General features: G+C 41.2%; 1 protein-coding gene, 1 long non-coding RNA gene and 1 other non-coding gene across 4 annotated transcripts in view; 1 reads left to right on the forward strand and 2 right to left on the reverse strand.

Annotated features, from left to right (window-relative positions):
- Window positions 1–22,073, forward strand: part of LOC133545319 (zinc finger protein 664-like) — a 186,825-nt gene that overhangs the window by 64,508 nt on the left and 100,244 nt on the right. The gene's annotated exons all lie outside the window — the stretch shown is intronic.
- On the reverse strand, window positions 353–1,833 carry LOC133545372 (uncharacterized). Its single transcript, XR_009804806.1, has 2 exons — window positions 1,344–1,833; window positions 353–625 (listed from the first exon to the last, which is right to left on the reverse strand). It is a non-coding gene; the product is annotated as an uncharacterized LOC133545372 (long non-coding RNA).
- Window positions 16,984–17,055, reverse strand: trnad-guc (transfer RNA aspartic acid (anticodon GUC)). The gene has a single exon. It is a non-coding gene; the product is annotated as a tRNA-Asp (tRNA).

Below are 22,073 nucleotides of genomic sequence, written 5' to 3' on the forward strand. Positions count from 1 at the left end.
GAGAGGAAGACCGCATATGTGGTGTTGGATATGGCTTGGCAAAGATGTCCGTAGAGTTCTGCCATCTTGTGGCGTTTTGAAGATTTGCGAAACATTTCCCAGCCCAACAAGACAATATCAAGCTTTCAAGTTGCACTGAACTGCTCTTGGAGTGACACAAAATAAAAGTCAGTAGTTTCTAAAAACCTTGCTTCACTTGTAAATTTGTTTCTACTCATACAGTGTCTTGATTTTAATTGATATTCTTTTAAATCATATATTATAAATGTGACCAAACAAAGGTAAAGGGCAAATATTAACCATATATATTTTTTATACTGCTTGTAATTGGGATAAGGTAAACATCTGTTCATTATTTTAACATAAAATGTTTTATTGTGTGGCATTAAAAGTCACAAAATGCAATGGGTCCATCAGACCCACAAACACTGGCTCAGTAACAACAATATGAACACCACACAAGGGTTAAGTGGTACTGAATTGACTTCCATGATTCCGGATGGCTTCCTGCTTGTTGGGTTTTTCAAATGCGGCACACATTGATGGTGGGTTGTCTGTTCTTCGTAGAGGCTTCTCATTATGCTGGCCAAAAAACAGACAGCATCCTTCAGATGGTCAACATATTCTGAAGAGATAACATTGTAAACGTTTCACTTTGTAAATATGAACTCCAGCTGTCTGATACTCAATTTTAATAAATACCGCATATTGCAAAATTCAGTTACAAATTGGTCGGCTACATCTTGTTTATCTGACAATTCAATTCATTTGCCTGGATTATGGAAAATGAGAAGTGGGAACAGAAGCAATATCCGTGTTTGATACATTTCACCTGTTTATTGGAGAGAAGGGGGTACCCAGGACAAAGAAGAAATAAAAACAAATAATGGTCTGATGCTGTTACGTTCCCAGATGGCTCAAAGTCTAGGGATCGTAGTGGAACGCAACATAAAAGTGTAAAAATCATATAAGTTGTAAATTAAAAATACCAAAGCCAAGAATTGAAAACAAAAACTAGTGTATTGAAAAGTAACCATGGGGGTGGGAGTTACAACAAAGACACGACACTAGCCTAGCTTGGGTATACAGGTGCTGTGAAAGAAATGAACAAAACATACCAAAACTACCCTCTAGAAAAGAAAGGTAAGCTGACTAAACTAAAGCTATTTAATTAGTATAAACCAAAAACCTACCTAACTACTCTAACCAAAGAGGGGGTCCAAAACATACAAGGGTGACAGCCACCAATAAGCCTGGTGTCTCTATACACAAACAAATCATGTGTGTGTAGTGTATAGAGGCCTCTGTCTAACCTTTCCCAAGACTAGGCCGCAGATACTTACAAATGTTGGAAGGTCAAACAAAAAGGAAGACAACAAAACAGGTGGCACAAGTTTAGCAAAAAGCTTAGAAAAAATGATTACAAAACAAAGTAGCGCCAAAGAAAAAGTAGCGTCTCTCAAAACTCAACACAGCATGTCAGAAAAATAATTTCTCAATCCAGTGGTGAACAGGTGGTTTTAAGCAGGTCAGGAGGATAAATGGTGGACCGGGATTGGCTGGCTGATCAACAGATGAAATGAGGAGCAGCTGGGAACAGGAACCGTTTGATTGGCAGCAGAGGTCATGATTGAGTGTGACCTGTTCAAACAAAAGAAGAAAAAAACACAAAAACAAACCACCACTACGTGGAACGTAACAGATGCACGAAAAATGATAAACTTCCGGTATGTTCGTGGTGCCAGTATCTTTTTCACTGTATGTTCTCCTTTCTTGTACTTTGGGCGGTTGATTTTGTACTTGGCGATACCTTTCTTGGTCACTGCCTGTTCTCGTCTGGCATTCTCGTTGAAGTGTAAGGCAGACAGCATGAGTCTGAATAATAAAATAACATGAAACCCCAATCGGCATATACTGCTACAAATATATATGTATGTACATGTATATTAGTACTGGCTAGACAATTTTCCATTCCTTGTTAGAAAGTCCAGCAGTTTGTGGATAATTAACAATTTTTCATTCCCTGATAAGAGAAGTACAGTAGTTTTGGAGCGAAATGGTTCACAACAGCATGATACGACTCCAGACTTGAAGTCTGCTGCCCTGTGGATAACATCCTGACATCTTTCATTAGTGCCTTTTTAGTAAAGGGGAACATTATCACAATTTCAGAAGGGTTAAAACCAATAAAAATCAGTTCCCAGCGGCTTTTTTTATTTTTCTACGTTTTTTTCAAAATTTTACCCATCCCGGAATATCCCCAAAAAAAGGTTTTAAAGTGCCTGATTTTCGCTATCTGTGAAGCCACCGTCCATTTTCCTGTGACGTCATCCAGTGATGCCACTACAAACAAACGGGTAGCATAGAAAGATATAGCGACATTAGCTCGGATTCAGACTCTGATTTCAGCGGCTTAAGCGATTCAACAGATTACGGATGTATTGAAACGGATGGTTGGAGTATGGAGGCAGATAGCAAAAACGAAATTGAAGAAGAAACTGAAGCTATTGAGCGAATAGCTATCGACGCTATTCGGCCATGTCTGCCTTAGCATCGCCTGTAAAATGTGCCGACCAAACGTTCGGGACTTTCGCATCTTGTGACCCTGAATCAACTTAAATCCGTCGATTGGTAAGTGTTTGTTTGGCATTAAATGTGGGTGGAGGGAAACGCTGGATGCAAATATAGCTACAAATGTACATACAGCTAGCCTAAATAGCATGTTAGCATCGATTAGCTGGCAGTCATGCCGCGACCAAATATGTCTGATTAGCACATAAGTCAATAACATCAACAAAACTCACCTTTGTGATTTCGTTAACTTTATCATTGAAAATGCATCTGCAGGATATCCATACATCTCTGTGCCATGTCTGCCTTAGCATCGCCGGTAAAATGTGCGGACACTCCGGCACATTCGATGGGGGTCTGGCGGAAGATTTGTTTGACTTGAGAAATGTCCAGATTCACTTAGTAAGTTCACATGAAATTAACAAAACAAGTTATTATATGAATTGGCCTGAAAACAAACACACTGCTCTTTACAACATTATCCACAGGAAAATAAGACCACTTTTGACAAGGGGTGGGCAATATGGCCTAAAATGTATATTGCCATAAATCCCTTGCTGCCTGAGTGCAGCTGGGATAGGCTCCACGCCCCCTGTGATTATAATGTCAGTTACTGATGTATAAACTTGGAGAAAAGATTAGATCGTTTACAGTGTAAATCTGTATTCTGTATTGTTGTCTCCGCTATGACGCCATCTTGTGGTCGAGTTCGCTCACTCCGAGTGCTTTGGTTTGAAAGTGTATTTCTTTTTGCGTTGTGCCTTGAACCCAAAGTAAGGTTTCGTCATTAATGTCGCCAAGCAACGTTTGTAAGTGTAACCGGGATTTCCACTAGATCTGGACTCTTTCCGTTTTTGTTTCCAAGTCAATGTGTCAGTTTCCACCACCTGGCTTTTATATTTAGCGGTCGCCACAACAAGGCTATTCAATTGAGCTAAAATCTGCTCGTGTGGGACAGGAGGTCATGCATAAACAAAAATAAATGATCAAGTTTACTTTCAAAGTAAAAAAAATATGTTTAAGGCGAATGGTATTTCACACTTTAAAAAGTCCTAATGGACATGAAAGCAACTTGTCAAAAGGTTTTCAGACCTAATTTTACCTCCTTGACACAATTGGACGAAAACATGGTAATTTTAAAAGGCTTAAAATTAAAGAATCATAGAACAGGCATATCCCGTGCAGCTGTATGGGGGCCTGTACTACAGTGTTGTATTAAAATGACTATTTCCATCTCCAACATTAAAGTGAATGTCATTAACACTACTGCACACAGGAAAACGTGTGGAGGAGTATTGCAACTAGCCGAAACAAAGATTGTGAATGAGTGACAAGAGGCTCGCTTTGTTCATGTAAGTCTACTGTGGAATAAACATGCTCAGGTGCTGAGAGCGATGCACAGAGTGAGACCTCTTAAGTCCAGTTTAAAATCCACAGACCAAGAAGGAAACACACTGACATAGCAATCTATTGATGACTGCAAGAATGAAGTTATTAGGTTTATTTTCATTTATATCGGTCCCGGGCTACAATTGCATGAATATTTTAATGCCTCTGGGCATCGTATTTAATGCTTTTTAATACCATTTAAGGCCTTAATTTAGGCCTTCAATGACTTTTACTGCTTTTTAATGACCCACAGAAACCCTGCTAAAGCTCTTAAATTTATACAAATGTGGACTGATCAATGCAAAAATCGACAGTAACAACACCAAGTATAATATCAGTATAAGGTCGATACAGTGGTTTGATCAATATTTTTAATTATATATAATTTTATTATCGTTTACAAACTCAGTAAAAAGGAAGACTTTAAGGGCATAAACCAAATGATTTAATTCAGAGCCATATTTAAATATTTAATTGATATTGGCATGGCGCAGTGGAAGAGTGGCCGTGCACAACCCGAGGGTCACTGGTTCAAATCCCACCTAGAACCAAACCTCGTCACGTCCGTTGTGTCCTGAGCAAGACACTTCACCCTTGCTTCTGATGGGTGCTGGTTGGCGCCTTGCATGGCAGCTCCCTCCATCAGTGTGTGAATGTGGAAGTAGTGTCAAAGCGCTTTGAGTACCTTGAAGGCAGAAAAGCGCTATACAAGTACAACCCATTTATTTATATTTTAACACCACCATCCTGTGTTTTTGTTTGATTATGATTTGAACAAAAATGGACTCATTCAATGATCTTAAAAATTGTAAATATCAGTATCCGCATTGGTATGACTGATACTACCCCTACAACTACTTGCTACTGAATTGATATCTAAATTTGTAGTATCACCCAAAACTAAAGTATGAAATAACAAAACCAGTGCTTATTACATTTGAACAAAACAGAATAAGTGATTATTACATTTTAACAGATGTGTGGATAGAAACACGATACATTAGAAATTTCCTAAATAAAGATATTGTTAATGGAATTATTGAGATGTCTCTACGATGTATTAACGATTTTTACGAGATTTTGATAGAAGTTAATACATTCTGAGGCCAGTGTGGCTCACTTGGCAGAGCAGCAATGTCAGCAACTCGACAGTTACAGGTTCAATCCTAGTCACTGCCGTTGTGTCCTTGGGCAAGGTACTTTAACCACCTGCTCCCTTTCCCACCCACACTGGTTTAAATGTAACTTAGATCATGGGTTTCACTATGTAAAGCGCTCTGAGTCACGAGAGAAAAGACCTAAACAAATATACTTCACTTCACTTAAAAGAGAACCCCACTTTTTTTATTTTACCTATCAAGAACACATGTTTTGTCTTTTTTATGCATTCTAAATAGTAAATAAATGTGTTTGAAAGTCTACGAACAATAAAGGCTATTAGAGTCAATGTATTCTGCCAACAAAGAACTTAAAAAACATCCAAACGCCTCCATTAGGTTTTATGTACATGCAGTAGGTATATATTGGTAGGTTGGTAATGCATGGCATCCTGCCAGCTGCTATGCTGACAGTTATTTTAGTAGGTGTCATTAAAGACAAGGATGGTAAGGTAGGGACTATGGACAATTATCAACCTATCGCCTGAGCCAGCATGCTATCTAAACTGCTGGAAAATGGGATAACATACAGAGTTGGGGATTTTTTTTGCACCGCCGACAACCAATTTGGCTTTAAGAGCAAGTACAGCACTGACTTGTGTATTTATGCTTTACAAGAAGCAGTAGACTGCGATGAGGTGGCGACTTGTCCAGGGTGTACACAGCCTTTCACCCGATTGTAGCTGAGATAGGCACCAGCGCCCCCCGTGACCCCAAAGAGAATAAGCGGTAGGAAATGGATGAATGGATGGAAGAAGCAGTAGAAAAATTCAGAGCGCAGGGCCCTACAATGTTGGTAAGGTTTATTGATGCATCTAAGGCATTTGAAAAAGTCAACCATCTCAAACTCTTCACCAATCTGAGGCATAAGGGTGTTCTGGGTATATTTTGGCATATTGGTAAGACAGGCAGACAAAGCAGATAAAATGAGGGGAATAGATTATCCTCTCCCTTTAGAGTTGGCAATGGGGTACGACAGGGTGGGCTTCTATCACCAGGCCTATTTAGCCTGTCTATGGATGACCTGTCAAGGCAGTGGGAGAATGCAGAACAGGATGCATCATGGGGAACAGCTTAATCAACCACTTTATGTACGCTGATGATTTGGCCATTATATCTCCCGGTAGTGCAGGGTTCCAACAGCTTCTAAAAGGGGAACATTATCACCAGACCTATGTAAGCGTCAATATATACCTTGATGTTGCAGAAAAAAGACCATCTATTTTTTTAACCGATTTCCGAACTCTAAATGGGTGAATTTTGGCGAATTAAACGCCTTTCTATTATTCGGACTCGGAGCGATGACGTCACAACGTGATGTCCCATAGGTAGTCATTTTCTCAAACATATTACATACACCAAGTGAAATCAGCTCTGTTATTTTCCGTTTTTTCAACTGTTTTCCGTACCTTGGAGACATCATGCCTCGTAGGTGTGTTGTCGGAGGGTGTAACAACACGATCAGGGACGGATTCAAGTTGACTTAAGTGGAGTGTGCATCGATTAGCACGGCATGCTAATCGATGCTAACATGCTATTTAGGCTGGCTGTATGTACATTTGAAACTATATTTACATCCAGCCTTTCACTCCACCCACATTTAATGCCAAACAAACACTTACCAATCGACAGATTTAAGTTGCTCCAGTGTTACAACATGCGAAAGTCCCGATCGTTTGGTCTGCACATTTTACCGGCGATGCTAAGTGCAGCCATGGCACAGAGATGTATGGATATCCTGCGACACTCAATCGTTGGTTAGAAGGCGATCGCCGAATAGCGTCAATAGCTATTCACTCAATAGCTTCAGTTTCTTCTTCAATTTCGTTTTCGCTATCTGCCTCCATACTCCAACCATCCGTTTCAATACATGCGTAATATGTTGAATCGCTTAAGCCGCTGAAATCCGAGTCTGAATCCGAGCTAATGTCGCTATATCTTGCTGTGCTATCCGCCATGTTGTTTGTATTGGCATCACTGGATGACGTCACAGGAAAATGGACGGTGGCTTCACAGATAGCGAAAATCGGCACTTGAGGCCTTTTTTCAGGATATTCCATGATGGGTAAAATTTTGAAAAAAACTTAGAAAAATAAAATAAGCCATTGGGAACTGATTTTTTTTTGGTTTTAACCCTTCTGAAATTGTGATAATGTTCCCCTTTAACATATCGTCCCACTATGGAGTCAAGTTTGACAAAGAGTTTGGTAATGATATGTAGGACCAAGGAGGATCAACATCTTATCATCATCAATGACAAGATGGAGGATGATGCTGACATGCTTCGACAGAGAAGAATGCTGTATGTCCAAGCCAATATGCTGTTGAGAAAATGTCATTACTGCTCTGATGAAGCAAAGGTGTACTTGTTTAGAGCTTACTGCACCCCTATGTACACAGCACCCCTCTGGGTGAGGTTCAAGAAAGAGAGCTTGCACAAACTCTAGGTTGCATATAATAACTGTCTCAGAATCCTGCTCAGAAAGGCCAGGGGTAGTAGTGCCAGCAAGCTTTTTTGTGATTTAGGGATAAACACCTTCCACGCCACCCTGAGAAAACTGATGTTTAAGTTTATATGTAGACTGCAGGGGCCCGAGAATGGTTTTATTATACAGATAACCAATCGTAGGTGTAGTTCTGTTAGATACAAATCCTATATATGGAAACACTGGTATCTGTGCCTCACAATATGAAGGTCCTGGGTTCGGTCCTGAGCTCGGGATCTTTTCTGTATAAAGTTTGCATGTTCTCCCCCTGAGTGAGTGGGTTTCCTCCGGGTACTCCGGCTTCCTCACACCTCCAAAAACATGCACTTGGGAATAGGTTGATTGGCAACAGTAAATGGGCCCAGGTGTGTGAATGTTGTCTGTCTATATGTGTTTGCCCTGTGATGAGAAGGCAACTTGTCCAGGCTGTACCCCACCTTCCACCCGAATGGAGCGGAGATAGGCTCCTGCACCCTTCGCGAACCCGAAAGGGACAAGCGGTAAAAAAATGGATGGATGGATGCTGTCTGTACCTTTAATAGAATGTGTAGAAGCATTTTTAAGTATATTTTTATTGCTGCTTATATTTATTTATGGTATGTTTTTTTTTTTTTTTACTGGATATGCACAAGCATCAATATAAGTTTATTCTACAAATGGACTGGCATAGGAAACTTATTTTTACAGGTAGTTAAATTCAACAGAACAAGAACAACCACGCGGTTGCAAGTACCAGACGTATATACTGTCGTGATCAAAATTTTACATACACTTGTAAAGAGAATAATGTCATGGCTGTCTTAAGTTACCAATAATTTCTACAACTCTTATTTTTTTGTGACAGAGTGATTGGAGCACATACTTGTTGGTCACATAAAACATTCAGGAAGTTTGGTTCTTTTGTGAATTTATTATGGGTTTACTGAAAATGTGACCAAATCTCCTGGGTGAAAGGTATACAATCAGCAATGTTAGTATTTGGTTACATGTCCCTTGGCAAGTTTCACTGCAGTAGGGAACTTTTGGTAGCCATCCACAGGCTTCTGGGAAGCTTCAGGTCGAATTGTTTGGCCACTCCTCTTGACAAAATTGGTGCAGGTCAGCTAAATTTGTTGGTTTTCTGACATAGACTCGTTTCTTCAGCATTGTCCACACGTTTAAGTCAGGACTTCGGGTAGGCCAGTCTGAAACCTTAATTCAAGCCTGATTTAGCCATTCCTTAACCACTTTTGATGTATATACTGCACATAAACACTGATGTATATATACTTCTGACCCAGCTGATTTGGTCACATTTTCAGTAGACCCATAACAATTTCATAAAAGAACCAAACATCATGAATGTTTTTGTGACCAACAAGTATGTGCTCCAATCACTCTATCACAAAACTACAAGAGTTGTAGAAATTATTGGAAAATCAAGACAGCCGTGACATTATTTTCTCTACAAGTGTATGTAAACTTTTGACCATCCTCACAAGACAACCAACTTTCTTACACACAATATATTTAAAAATAGTGTTAATAATCACACATAAAGTTAGTAAAGATGTGAGAGTAAGAAGTAAACAAACCTGTTCTGTGTAACACAACTTGATGATGTTTCTTTTAATAAACATCCAGTAGTTGATGTCGCTCGTCCTCCTCTGTGGTGGACAAAGTTCCTCCTCGTACTTTGATATCGTACTTTCGCACATTTTCACACAATCACAACACTTTACACTCACATTAGTTCCCTACTTAGCGATGTTTAAATAACTTCCGCGTCTCTTTGTTAGCAGCTAACAAGCTAAGCTAACTAGCCAGCTAAACTAGCTGCAAGCTATCTTAAGTGAAGCTATCAAACAGGAGAAGTGTCAAAGTGCGCTCAGACTAATGTATCCGGCTACAAACAATTATTAACCGTGTGTACTCAATCAAACAACATATATGTAAGAATACAGAAATATAATGCCCGCGTTTAGGACTTCTCCGTCAGACGCCATCTTGCTTTATCACCCGATCGGTCCACGCATGCGCGTATGTGACGTCGCCTCCGCCGACTTGTTTTGCCACACTTACTTACCATGGTTCTTTTGTCCATCCATCCATCCATTTTCTACCGCTTATTCCCTTTTTGGTGTCGCGGGGGGCGCCGGCGCCTATCTCAGCTACAATCGGGCGGAAGGCGGGATACACCCTGGACAAGTCGCCACCTCATCACAGGGCCAACATAGATGTTCTTTTGTGTCATCTGTATTTCAATAACAATGTCATCATAAACCACTACATACAAAACAAACGTTATCAAAAATACGGTGTTCATTATGAAACCGCACAGATCTGCACACAAATCTGAAAGATTGGTTCAGCAGCCTTAAATGGAAAATAAATTGATGTTTTACTATTTTATAATAATCTATTTATTTCAGAATTCTGAGAGTTTAAATAAATAATTTCAATTACAAAACTTGCTAAAAAAAATGTTTAGTAGTCAATTAAGTCTTTTTTCACCAAATGAACTCCTTTGTGTTTGGAAGAATGGTGTTGTGGTTTACTAAGGACGTGACGGCAAACGGACACCAGATGGCAGTAATGTCCAAAGATTTATTCTTCCATCCATCCATCCATTTTCTACCACTTATTCCCTTTTTGGTGTCGCGGGGGGCGCTGGCGCCTATCTCAGCTATAATCGGGCGGAAGGCGGGGTACACCCTGGACAAGTCGCCACCTCATCGCAGGGCAAACACAGATAGACAGACAGCATTCACACTCACATTCACACACTAGGGCCAATTTAGTGTTGCCAATCAACCTATCCCCAGGTGCATGTCTTTGGAGGTGGGAGGAAGCCGGAGTACCCGGAGGAAACCCACGCATTCACGGAGAGAACATGCAAACTCCACACAGAAAGATCCCAAGCCTGGATTTGAACCCAGGACTGCAGGACCTTCGTATTGTGAGGCAGACGCACTAACCCCTCTTCCACCGTGAAGATTTATTCTTATACAAAGTAAATATATATATATATATATACATATATATATATATATATATATATATATATATATATATAATACTGAATATAATAATAATAACAATGCTAATAAACTAGAGAATGATGTGTGTGTCAAAAACCCAAGAGTGTGTGTTGTAAGACCATGTGTGTATAGATTAACTCAGCGTTTCTCAAAGTGGTGGGGAATAGAGACATGACAGGTGGGGTGCGAGAAACGGGAGGAGATTCCACTTTAATTTCTTTTTTTTTTTTATTCTTAGATTTTTTTTTTACAACCCCGTTTTCTATACAAACTGGAGTTCTCACCTGAGCGCCTTCGCACGGTAAGCAGCCAGTTGGACTTTTCCTTAGGATCATAAAGTGTGTGTGTGTGTGTGTGTGTGTGTGTGTGTCTGTGGCCCCCATTGTTTTTTTTAATTCATGAAACGGGTCAAAATGGCTCTTTGAGTGGTAAAGGTTGCCGACCCCTGTCATAGACAAATTAAAAAAAAGTCGTTTTGCTTTACAAGTGGACGAAGCTACTGACAGCAATAAAGACTGCCTGTTCATCACGTACGTCCGCTTTGTGAATGGCAAGTCATTGTGCGAGCATTTACTGTTTTGGAAATACCTAAAACATAGAGCCACTGCTGATGAGCTGTTCAAGATAATAGACAGTTTCCTCAAAGAACACGACCTTAAATGGGAAAACTGTGTGGGCTTTTGCTCTGATGGCGCACAGACCATGGCAGGGTCAAGAAACGGGCAGCAGGCTCTAATAAAGAGGGTTGCGCCAAATGCGCATTGGACACACTGCGTCATTCACCGGGAAGCACTCGCGTCAAGGCAGCTCAGCCCCGAACTCAATGACGTTTTAACAGATGTTGTGAGCGCGGTAAATTTTATCAAAACACGAAAAAGTGGCACTTTTAATTTATTTATTATGGAACATGATGCAAGTTATTTGATTTATTATTGAACTTGATGCAAGTTATTTGATTTATTATTGAACTTGATGCAAGTTATAACACTTTTATTTGAGTTATTATTGAACTTGATGCAAGTTATAACAGTTTTGTTTTATTTATTATTGAACTTGATGCAAGTTATTTGATTTATTATTGAACTTGATGCAAGCTATAACACTTTTATTTGATTTATTATTGAACTTTATGCAAATTATAACAATTTTGTTTTATTTATTATTGAACTTGATGCAAGTTATTTGATTTATTATTGAACTTGATGCAAGTTATTTGATTTATTATTGAACGTGATGCAAGTTATTTGATTTATTAATGAGCTTGATTCAAGTTATAACACTTTTATTTGATTTATTATTGAACTTGATGCAAGCTATAACACTTTTGTTTTATTTATTATTGAACTTGATGCAAGTTATTTTATTTATTATTGAACTTGATGTAATGTTATGTTATTGAGTTTGAGTGTATACAACTTGATGTTCAATAAATTTGAAAATGTTAAGCTTGGCATTAGCATTCTGTTGGGGCGATGGGGGCAGGTGGGGCTTGAAAACTCCCCCTTGTCCAAAGTGGGGGATGACAAAAAAAGTTTGAGAACCACTGGATTAACTGGAGTGTCTTTCCAAAGTGTTGGAGGTGCGTGTTGAGGGACGCGATGCAGTCCAATAAGGGCAAGACAGGCAGGGTAGTCCGTGCAAGGAAGCGAGGAGTCGAGGGACGAAGGAAGCGATCCGAGGACGAAGGAGATCCGGGGAAGAGTGAGATGCACAGCTCACTTTGCAGGTGACGGAGAGTTCTGCGGGGACACGGGAAAAGACACTGAGAACCACGGAGAGACTGAACACAAGGAAAACAGGATTTGTATAACGCAGGATGATCGCTTACTGTACTTCAACAGAGAACTAAGTTCCCGCCAGGATCCCTGGGTCCACTGGTCTTTTAAGCAGCTCACGTCATCAGTCACAGGTGTGGACTGCGGCCAGCTGCGCGGTCCGCTTGACGAGCGCGGGGGCGTATCCGGGTGCGCTGTCAGCGGGCCCTCTGGGTGGAACCGCAGCGGAGGGAAGATGCAGACCGATTGTGACGCAACAAATGGAAGCTTTCAAGCTATGACAATTTGTTTTGTTCCACATAAAATACAGCAAAGAAGAAATTGAAAATAATAGAAAATCGTAAAATGCTGGAATTAGAATATTTTGAACAAAAGCCTATATATATATTGTTTTGTATATTTTTTTTATTTGCAGGTCGTACTTGATGATGCCTTCAAATAATGAAATACTTTTATCACTCAAGAAGTGCATCAGCGACCAAATACCTTTTTCAAACCATTGCTGTACAAAGATGGATTTGTTTCTCATTTTAATATAACAACAATTCCATAGTGGAGTATTGTGTGTGATGAAAATTGATTGTAACTAATTGTAAATTAGTTTCCAGTACAACAACACTTGCTGGTAGGGATGTGTACCGTTCACTTTTCAACCGATACAGCACAGATTCCGGTACCCCGAAATCGATACCTGTTCTCAACGTTTTAACTTTTTGGTGCTTTTGTGTGTGGTAAAAATATTGTTTGTGATAATAAATCTCAATTTTTATTGCAACCTTTAAAATGATACTGTAATGATAACTGTTGTCCTTTAATTACATCTTGTTTAATTATTATCATATTATCATTTACAAGAAAGTGTATTTACAGTTGCAAGTCCAATACGCTAGATGACAGTTGTTATCTGTCCGTCAAATTCATGACGTCACTAAAGGGGTTGGCTCAAGGCCAAGTGTCAGTCTACTTAGGGAGGAGCTGGGATCCTGCACAGGTCTTGCTGAGTAGAGGTGCAACAGTTTTTGACTGTGCCAGGCTTGTATTTGTATTTTCCATTTTTGTTACAAAGTGAGTTTTGTAATGAGACTTTATGATAATACATATTGTTGTTAAACATGGACACAATTCTGGACATCAATTATTAGCTTGCTGCAAACGTCTGAACTTGCTTCATTTATATTCGGCAACCAGTAGCAGTAATAGTTCAGGACTTTACCGCTACATTAAGTCAAAAACTTCCTCACTGGTACGCGAGTTGTTTATGGGGAAGCAACAATAATACAAAAATTGCCATTGTTAAAATGTATGCACACAAATATTGACAAATCCAATGCATTGGTGACTATTTGACTTGACTTGCGGATGGGTTGACTTTTCCAAATGGAGGAGGAGGGAGCACACACCTGCACTGATGAACATAAACAGCCACAGGAGGACAGTGTGGCTCAACGTGACAATGATGGACAAGGGGTTGAGGGGTTGAGGGGAAAAAACGTGTGGTAAAAACGACACTCAAGACTCTAGGTCACAAAATTGAAAGTTTGCAGGGAGAAAGAAAATCAAAGTTGCAAAGACTCTCAACGCTGAAAGAGGGGGTCATTGTCGTGTTAAATGACGAAACACGTTCACATGATCGAAAGGAGGAATTGAGCAGGTTTATGGATTTACTGTATATCATGCAATGGAGTAGGTTTGATTTTGAGATTGGTGGGGACACAAAAGTGCTCCAAGGCAGCACTCTGAAAGTTTACTTTTTTTTTTTTTACATTAGCAATCATAATTTTACGTCATGCAGATGTTATAGGGTAAAGCAACTAAAATGAAAGCAAAGGAGACAACTTGGAAGAGTTCTCATCTTTACTCTTTAGTGTAGGGCTGTAGTGCAACTGTGCATCATACTGTCAATGAACATAGCCTACTGTCCATCAACAACATCAGAAATACATTCATGCAATACAACATTGTAAATAAACATAAATGAACTGTAATAATCTTTCCCCAACTTGTGTTTAAATCACTCACAATTTTTCCCTTCAACTGCTTCTTTCTATTGCTGCTTTTGTACTGTAAATATGTTTGTCACTAATACTCAAATACAAGCAGATTAGTGTCCACTGGTTGTTCCTATTTGAAAGAGCCAAACATATGCCTCCGCCGGTCTGTCACAGAAATGAACTGCTGGCCAAAAATATGTTGAGGCATGACAGATACATTAAGGACAATGACCATAGAGCTTGATGGTACAGTTACTGCCTGAGCAAAAAGGCTTTTACTAAATATGAATATTACTTCGTATTAATGAATTATATTTTAGCATTGTAAAATCACATGATCATTTAGTGAGGGTTTATTGTATTTCCACCACTTTGGTTTTTTCAAACCGTTGCTCACTTTTACACAAATACATGAAACTAAATAGTAACTTCAAAAATAAAACGGAAAGGTGAAATCCGGCAATGTGATTGGCTGTTAACCGTTGTTTAAATATTCTAAAGCCTTATCACAGCGTAGGCTATCACTCCGCCTCAGGCACGCATAAGTGGTATGCATGGAAGTTGTTGTCATGTATCCATGACAACGGACTGTTGCAGTCCGTAGTAAAAGAGAGCTGATGTTTTTACGATGTTAAAAAACGGACTAAAGTAGTTGAATTCACATGTTTAAGGTTAACTTTCACCTCCGGGGAGGGTTAACAATGGTAAAGGGGATTGACCATTGACTTTCACCTGAAAAAAAGCGGAGGAAAAGACGAGATGCAGTGCTAATTTGGAGCCAACGTCTGGATAAGTGGGACTATTTTTTCCACAGTGAGGCTATTTTGTTGGATAATATGTATTTCTGGTTGAATGAAACTACATTAAATTGATTGAGTATTCCTATTTCATAATGCCTTTATTTGTAACCATTTTATAAAAGAAATTTGGCGTGACACTCTCGTCCGCTCGCTAGCAACTAGCATGTAGGCTAGCTTTTACAAGCAGAAGGAGTGACAGCGAAGACAGCCAATCACACGTAAGTTAGCATGAGAGCGGCAACCGATCAGGGAGCGATATTTAGGTTAGAGGCGGGACTTCTAGCAGAGACCCACATTTAACCCTTTCTGTGCCATAATCATTGATTAAACATTACGGGCAGCGTATTGATAGTGACTACACAGTAGCGGCTGGATATTGGTAGGGACGTGTCCCTAGCGTCCCTACCCAATTGTAGGCCCTTGATATCATGCAACCAGAAAAGTGCACAAAACTTTGTTGTCTCTGTTGCCAGATGATGAGTATACTAAGCATTAGACATGGTACAAAGCAAACATGTTGAATTTTGATGGTTTCCTTGACAAGATTGACAGGTTTATGTATTCTCAAAATGATGATGACAATGATGATGAGGTTGAAAATGAGGTCACATTAAAAACCAAGAGTGTAAGTGGAACCTAGCGGATAACTTTCACATAAAACACTCAAGATGGCAGAGAATAGCTTCTATCTATCGACCTCTGGGTTATGGGGCCAGCATGCTTCTGCTGTGACACTCTGCTAACTGTATATGCTTCCTAGCTTTATGGAGGCGTAGATTAACATACCATCGCTTGGGACAAGCAGTAGAAAATGGATGGATGGGTGTTTTCCTGGTGAGAAACCTATCTGTTTTCTGAGACGAAAATAATTTGTCCTTGTCAAATAGTACTAATGCACACCAAAGTAGAGGCGTTTGTTTCTTCCGCAGAACTGGACTTCCAACAGTTGACTTAAAAAAGATTAAATGCTGACAAACTTTTCAGTAAGAAAAGGTTCAAATCCCTTCCAATCTTTTATATATATCTGGTTTCAAATTATTCCCATCCATCCATCCATTTTCTGATGCTTATTCCCTATAAGGTCGCGGGGGGCGCTGGTGCCTATCTCAGCTACAATCGGGCGTAAGGCAGGGTAGACCCTGGACAAGTCGCCACCGCATCGCAGGGCCAACACAGATAGACAGACAACATTCACACTCACATTCACACACTAGGGACCATTTATACGCAAAACTGAATTTGAGTCACTAACTCTAATAAACAATTTTCCCTTTTTGATATTCTGTTATGCATCCTAATTTCGAGGAATGCAACAAACGGTAGCAAAGTACTTTAATACCTGTACGACTGTGCAGTATCTCCGGGTCCAAGCAATACAACATTACGGGACTCTCGCTACTATATTGGATCCACTATGGACTGGACTCTCACTATTATGTTGGATCCACTATGGACTGGAATTTCATAATATCATGTTCGACCCGCTCGACATCCATTGCTTTTGGTCTCCCCTGGGGAGGGGGGAGTGGTGGTTGCCCACATATGCGGTCCTCTCCTAGGTTTCTTATAGTCACTGTTACCGACGTCCCTTTGGGGTGAGTTTTTCCTTGCCAGTATGTGGGCTTTGTACCACGGATGTTGTTGTGGCTTGTGCAGCCCTTTGAGACACCTGTGATTTAGGGCTACATAAAAAAACATTGATTGATTGATACAATTTTCAGAGAGGGATACTGTATTCACTGCTCAAAGTTGAAAAATATGTTTACTGATAAAAATAATAGTAACCAAAATCACCTCCCCGTCAGGGAATCGAACCCCGGTCTTCCGCGTGACAGGCGGAGATATTGTCCACTATACTAACGAGGACTGCATTTCCTTGTGTTTTCTAAAGGACAAACAAACGATCCAAGCCTATCCCTGCCACGCCACAACCAAAGTGACCCCATGTCATGTGTTTTCCGTCTCATAATGCCGATAAATTGATCATAAAACGTGTTTACGGTGGTTGTGTGGCCGACTGGTCTAAGGTGCTGGATTTAGACTCAAGTCTCTCAGGAGGTATGGGTTCAAATCCCACCACAGCCATTTCTGTTCTGGTAACCCACTTGTTTCTTTGCTGACCTAAGCAATTAGATCTAGCTTGGTCCTCATTTGGAATGCTCAGGAAAACTTGTGGAAATCAGGCCAAAACTTTAGCTTGAGAGTTCTTTACGCTAGGAATGTGATCAAAAAGAACACAACCCGGGGTGAAGATGCGTGCAGCAGTCCAAATACAACATAAAATGAGTGAAAGTGTAAATATACCATGTTTTATCACCTAAATAATTTTTTTACGTATGCAGATCACAAAGGCTTTTGGTCTGACTTTCCCACACAGTTATAAGGATGAAGCCCCAGGATAGTGAAAAGGGTAGACTTTCCAAAAGAGAAGTGGATTCATAAGGTCCATGGCATCTGTGCCAGAAACAAAAATGCAAAAATGTATTCATCTTCAACATCAATTATTCAAGATAGCAAAGGACAGTTTTGTTTCATTGACTTGGTATGGTTAAAAGGTGGATATGTATGTTTTTGTCAACCTGTCTTCTGAAAATCTGCACCCCTACCGTAGACATTCAGGCCACTTGTATTTGTTCCTGTATTCGGATCACACCGCAGTGACGTATCGCTGGTCGGCACGGAGCCACTTGCAGGAGGGAGATGGCCTGTCTGGTGACATTGTGTGGAAACAACAACCTCTACCTCAACACAGACTACACCAAGGAGTCAAAAGAGGACATGAGAAAGGAACGTCTGTTCGTTCTTGATAGAGTTGTATACTTTTTCCAAGTCCAAGTCCATATTCCTGCAGGAGTTTCCTAAGACACAAAAGTTCCCGCTCAAAGACTTTTGCCAAACACATTTCTGACTTTGTACAACTGACATGGTGTGGGGGCTTCGTGCATCCGACAAAAGGCAGGCAGAAGGCAAGTGTCGGGAATAGCTGTCATCTCCCTGGTGGTCTAGTGGATAGGATTCGGCGCGCTAACCGCCGTGGCTCGGGTTCAATTCCCAGTCAGGGAAACACTGTCAACCCTGACTGGCAGCAATTAATTTATTTTCCATCTCTTGTTTGTGCTCATTGGATGCAGAACATTAAAATTGACATTTTCAAAAAAGGCAACAGGAAAATTGTTAAACTGTTCTTCGGCGTGAAGTCTGCACACTTGGTGTTCTTATCATGACGTGAAAATGAACAGTGTAAGTGAAACCTCGCGGATTCCTTTCACCTTAAACACTCAAGATAGAGGATAGAGTCAATCTATCAACCTCTGGATTACGGGGGGGAGCACGCTTCTGCTGCGCCACTCTGCTAACAGTATGTGCTCCCTAGCTTTATGGAGACGTAGAGTTAAATACCATCGCTTAGGGACAAGCAGTAGAAAATGTATGGATGGATGTTTTCCTGGTGAGAAACTTGTCTGTTTCCTGAGGCAAAAATAATTTGTCCTTGTCAAATAGAACTAATGCACCCCAAAGTAGAGGCGTTTGTTTCTTTTGCAGAACTGAACTTCCAACCTTAGAAGTACCGACACTGTAGACTTAAAAAGATTAAATGTTGACAAATGTGTCAGTAAGAAAAGGTTCAAATCCCATCTAATCTTTTGCATTAATTCTTGGTTTCAAATTAATCCGCAAAACTGAATTTGAAAACTTGTTATGCATCCTAATTTTGAGGAATGCAACAAACGGTGGTTAAGTACTATAATATCTGTAGGACTGTGCAGTATATCCGGGTCCACGCATCACAATTTTCAGAGGGGATACTGTGGTCACTGCTCAAGGTTGTACAATCAATCAATCAATCAACCAACCACTGTATCTTTTGTTACTCTGGTGTATCAAGTATAGATTTTGGGCTTCTGCCGATTGGGGGCGGAACTCTTCACTCTGCCACTCATTCACAGATTTTAGGTATTAGGTGGGTATTTATTGTCATTGCAACAAGTACAACAAAACTTTGTTTTCAGAACAAACCTATTCAAGATTAGACAAACAAACAGTATATAGGGTTACAGAACAAGAACGCTGATGGATCGCTATAAGGCGCCCCGTAAAAGATGGGAAAAAGGTAAACGCTGGGGAAGGATGAGTAAAAGAATACAATCCAGACTGGACTTCTAAGGGGGCCCAGTTCGGAGTGAGAAAAAAACTCCATGGCAAAGCACATATACATATTACAACATACATCTAGAGATATCTAGCAACAGAGGGAAGGTAGTTCAAGGTCATGGTGGTAGGTCACAGCTCTCAGGCGCTGACCATCCATTCATCACCCCTACAGGATTTGCGTCGAGAGTTTTGGATTGGGGAACGGGGGGGATGTATGTGTGGCGTATATATTTTTTTGTGGATATGTGTGTGTGTGTGTGTGTGTGTGTGTGTATAAGCCCATAGTGTGTCTCTGTTCCGCGGCCTTGATGTATTTGCCGTTGCTAGTCCAAAGTTCACAAAAAAGGGAGTTTGTGAACTTCTTCCCGCATCCGCCAATCATTTGTGGCACCTTTGGGGTACTTTGAAGACTGCCAGCAACTTCCAATTTGTCGACAAACCAGAGCAACGCCTACTCCAATAAGCAGATGTCCTGTTGTCATAATTCCGAATAAGTGGATATCTTCACGTCGTCGACAGAAAAGGGTCGCCAGGCACGCGGCCCTCATTCTTCTCCCAAGAGTCCGTCGTGTGTCCAGCAACAACCGCTTCGTCACGACAGCAGGTTCCCCCAAACCCAAGATCTTGTCCATTTTGTTGAGGCCAGTTAAAGAGTTCCAATGTTTAGATTTGGAGAGCAGTGCAAAAAGAGGCAACAAGAAAGTTAAGACAAGACAAAACAAAGAAGCAAGCGGGAGAGGTAAGGGAAAGGAAAGGGGAGCGTCCACCCTCGGTGTGTGCCAGAGAGCTGCTTTAACTAAAACTTTTGACCCAGTGTCGTCCAGCAGAGAAGGCACAAGAGCTAAGCAATTTAAAGCAGGGTAGCGGCTCTGTGTGCGACTACGCCACCCGCTTCCGTACGCTAGCAGCAGAAAGCGGTTGAGAAGACAGAGCCCTCCATGAAGTCTTTCTGAAGGGACTCGGAGCTTCCAATCAGGACCTCCTTGTTCCCTTGGACCTAAATGGCAAATGGTAAATGGGTTGTACTTGTATAGCGCTTTTCTACCTCTTTTTAAGGAGACCAAAGTGCTTTGACAGTAATTCCACATTCGCCCATTCACTCACACATTCACACACTGACAGTGGGAGCTGCCATGCAAGGTGCTCACCAGGACCCATCAGGAGCAAGGGTGAAGTGTCTTGCCCAAGGACACAACGGACGTGACTAGGATGGTAGAAGGTGAAGATTGAACCAGTAACCCTCAAATTTCTAGCAGGGCCACTCTACCAACTTTGCCACACCGTCCTCAACCTACCAGACAACCTAGATGCCCTCATCGCACTCGCCATCCGGATGGACAACCGACTAGCCCAGCTCAAACGACAGCGAGGAGGAGGACCGGCTGCGGCAGAAAGAACCACCTAGCCTTTCGCACCTAGCGGGGCGACCACTCAGCGTTCACACCCGGAGCTATGTCCTCACCTCCGCACTGACCTGGAGGAGGAGGCCATGCAGCTAGGGAGAGCCCAACTGACCCCAGAGGAGCGACGCAAGCGGCTGATGGAGGGGAGATGTTTTTACTGTGGAGAGAGCGGCCAGCTTGTCATTTTGTGTCCAACCAAGGGATCCCAGGTGGCGAGTCACGTTCCGGTGGATCCTCAGATGCCACGCACTCTCACTAAGGTCACGATAACGCATCTCACGGCCAAAGATCTAGAGTTTAATAGACTCTGGGGAAGACGAGAGTCTAATGGACTGGGGTTTAGCTAAGAGACTAGGACTCAAGTCAGAACCGCTAGCTAAAACCATTAGGGCGAGGTCTTTCAATGGTAAGGAGCTTTTCACTATCTCAAACATCAGTTAACCTGTCCAAATGAACATTGACTGCCATCAGGAAAAGATTTGTCCGTACTTAATTACTTCACCCTCCCATTCTCTGATCTTGGGGCATCCATGGCTGTACCAGCATAATCCTTGGGTTAACAGGAAAACAGGGAAGATCAGTGAATGGGGAAGGGAATGCACCAAGAACTGTTTTTTCTACTGTCCAGGGAAAACGTGTCAAGGAAATTAATTATTTTTCTGCCAATCCTGCCACAGACTCTAAATTTCCGGACCTGATGTCTGTTCCTTCTTGTTATCACCACCTGCGACAAGTCTTCAGCAAGACAAAAGCCCTGTCACTTCCGCCCCACCAATCCTACGACTGTGCAATCGACCTGCTTCCCGGTGCCACTATTCCCAAGGGACGTCTGTACTCTATCTCTGGTCCAGAAAGGGCTGCCATGAACAATTACATATCGGCATCACAAGAGGCTGCCAGCAGGAGCAAGGTACTTCTTTGTGAAGAAGAAAGACGGGTCGTTAAAACCCTGCATTAATTACAGCCCACTGAATGACATTACCATCAAGAACCGTTACCCTCTTCCCCTCATGTTTTCTGTCTTCAACCATCTTCAACAGGTCAAAATAGTCACCAAACTGGATCCACGCAACGCTTACCATCTGGTTTGGATTAGAGAGGGAGACGAGAGGAAGACCGGATTAAACACACACAGCGGCCACTATGAATACAGGGTCATGCCCTTTGGACTCACCAATGCTCCCGCCGTGTTCCAAGCCATTATCACTGAAGTTCTAAGAGACTTCCTGGACCATTTTGTGAATGTCTACCTTGATGATGTATTGATTTATTCACCTGACAGTGACACCAAGTCCATGTAACTCAGGTTTTAAAGAGACTCTTGGACAA

The sequence above is a fragment of the Nerophis ophidion genome, linkage group LG28, assembly GCF_033978795.1.
Source record: "Nerophis ophidion isolate RoL-2023_Sa linkage group LG28, RoL_Noph_v1.0, whole genome shotgun sequence".
NCBI classification, from domain to species: Eukaryota; Metazoa; Chordata; class Actinopteri; order Syngnathiformes; family Syngnathidae; genus Nerophis; species Nerophis ophidion.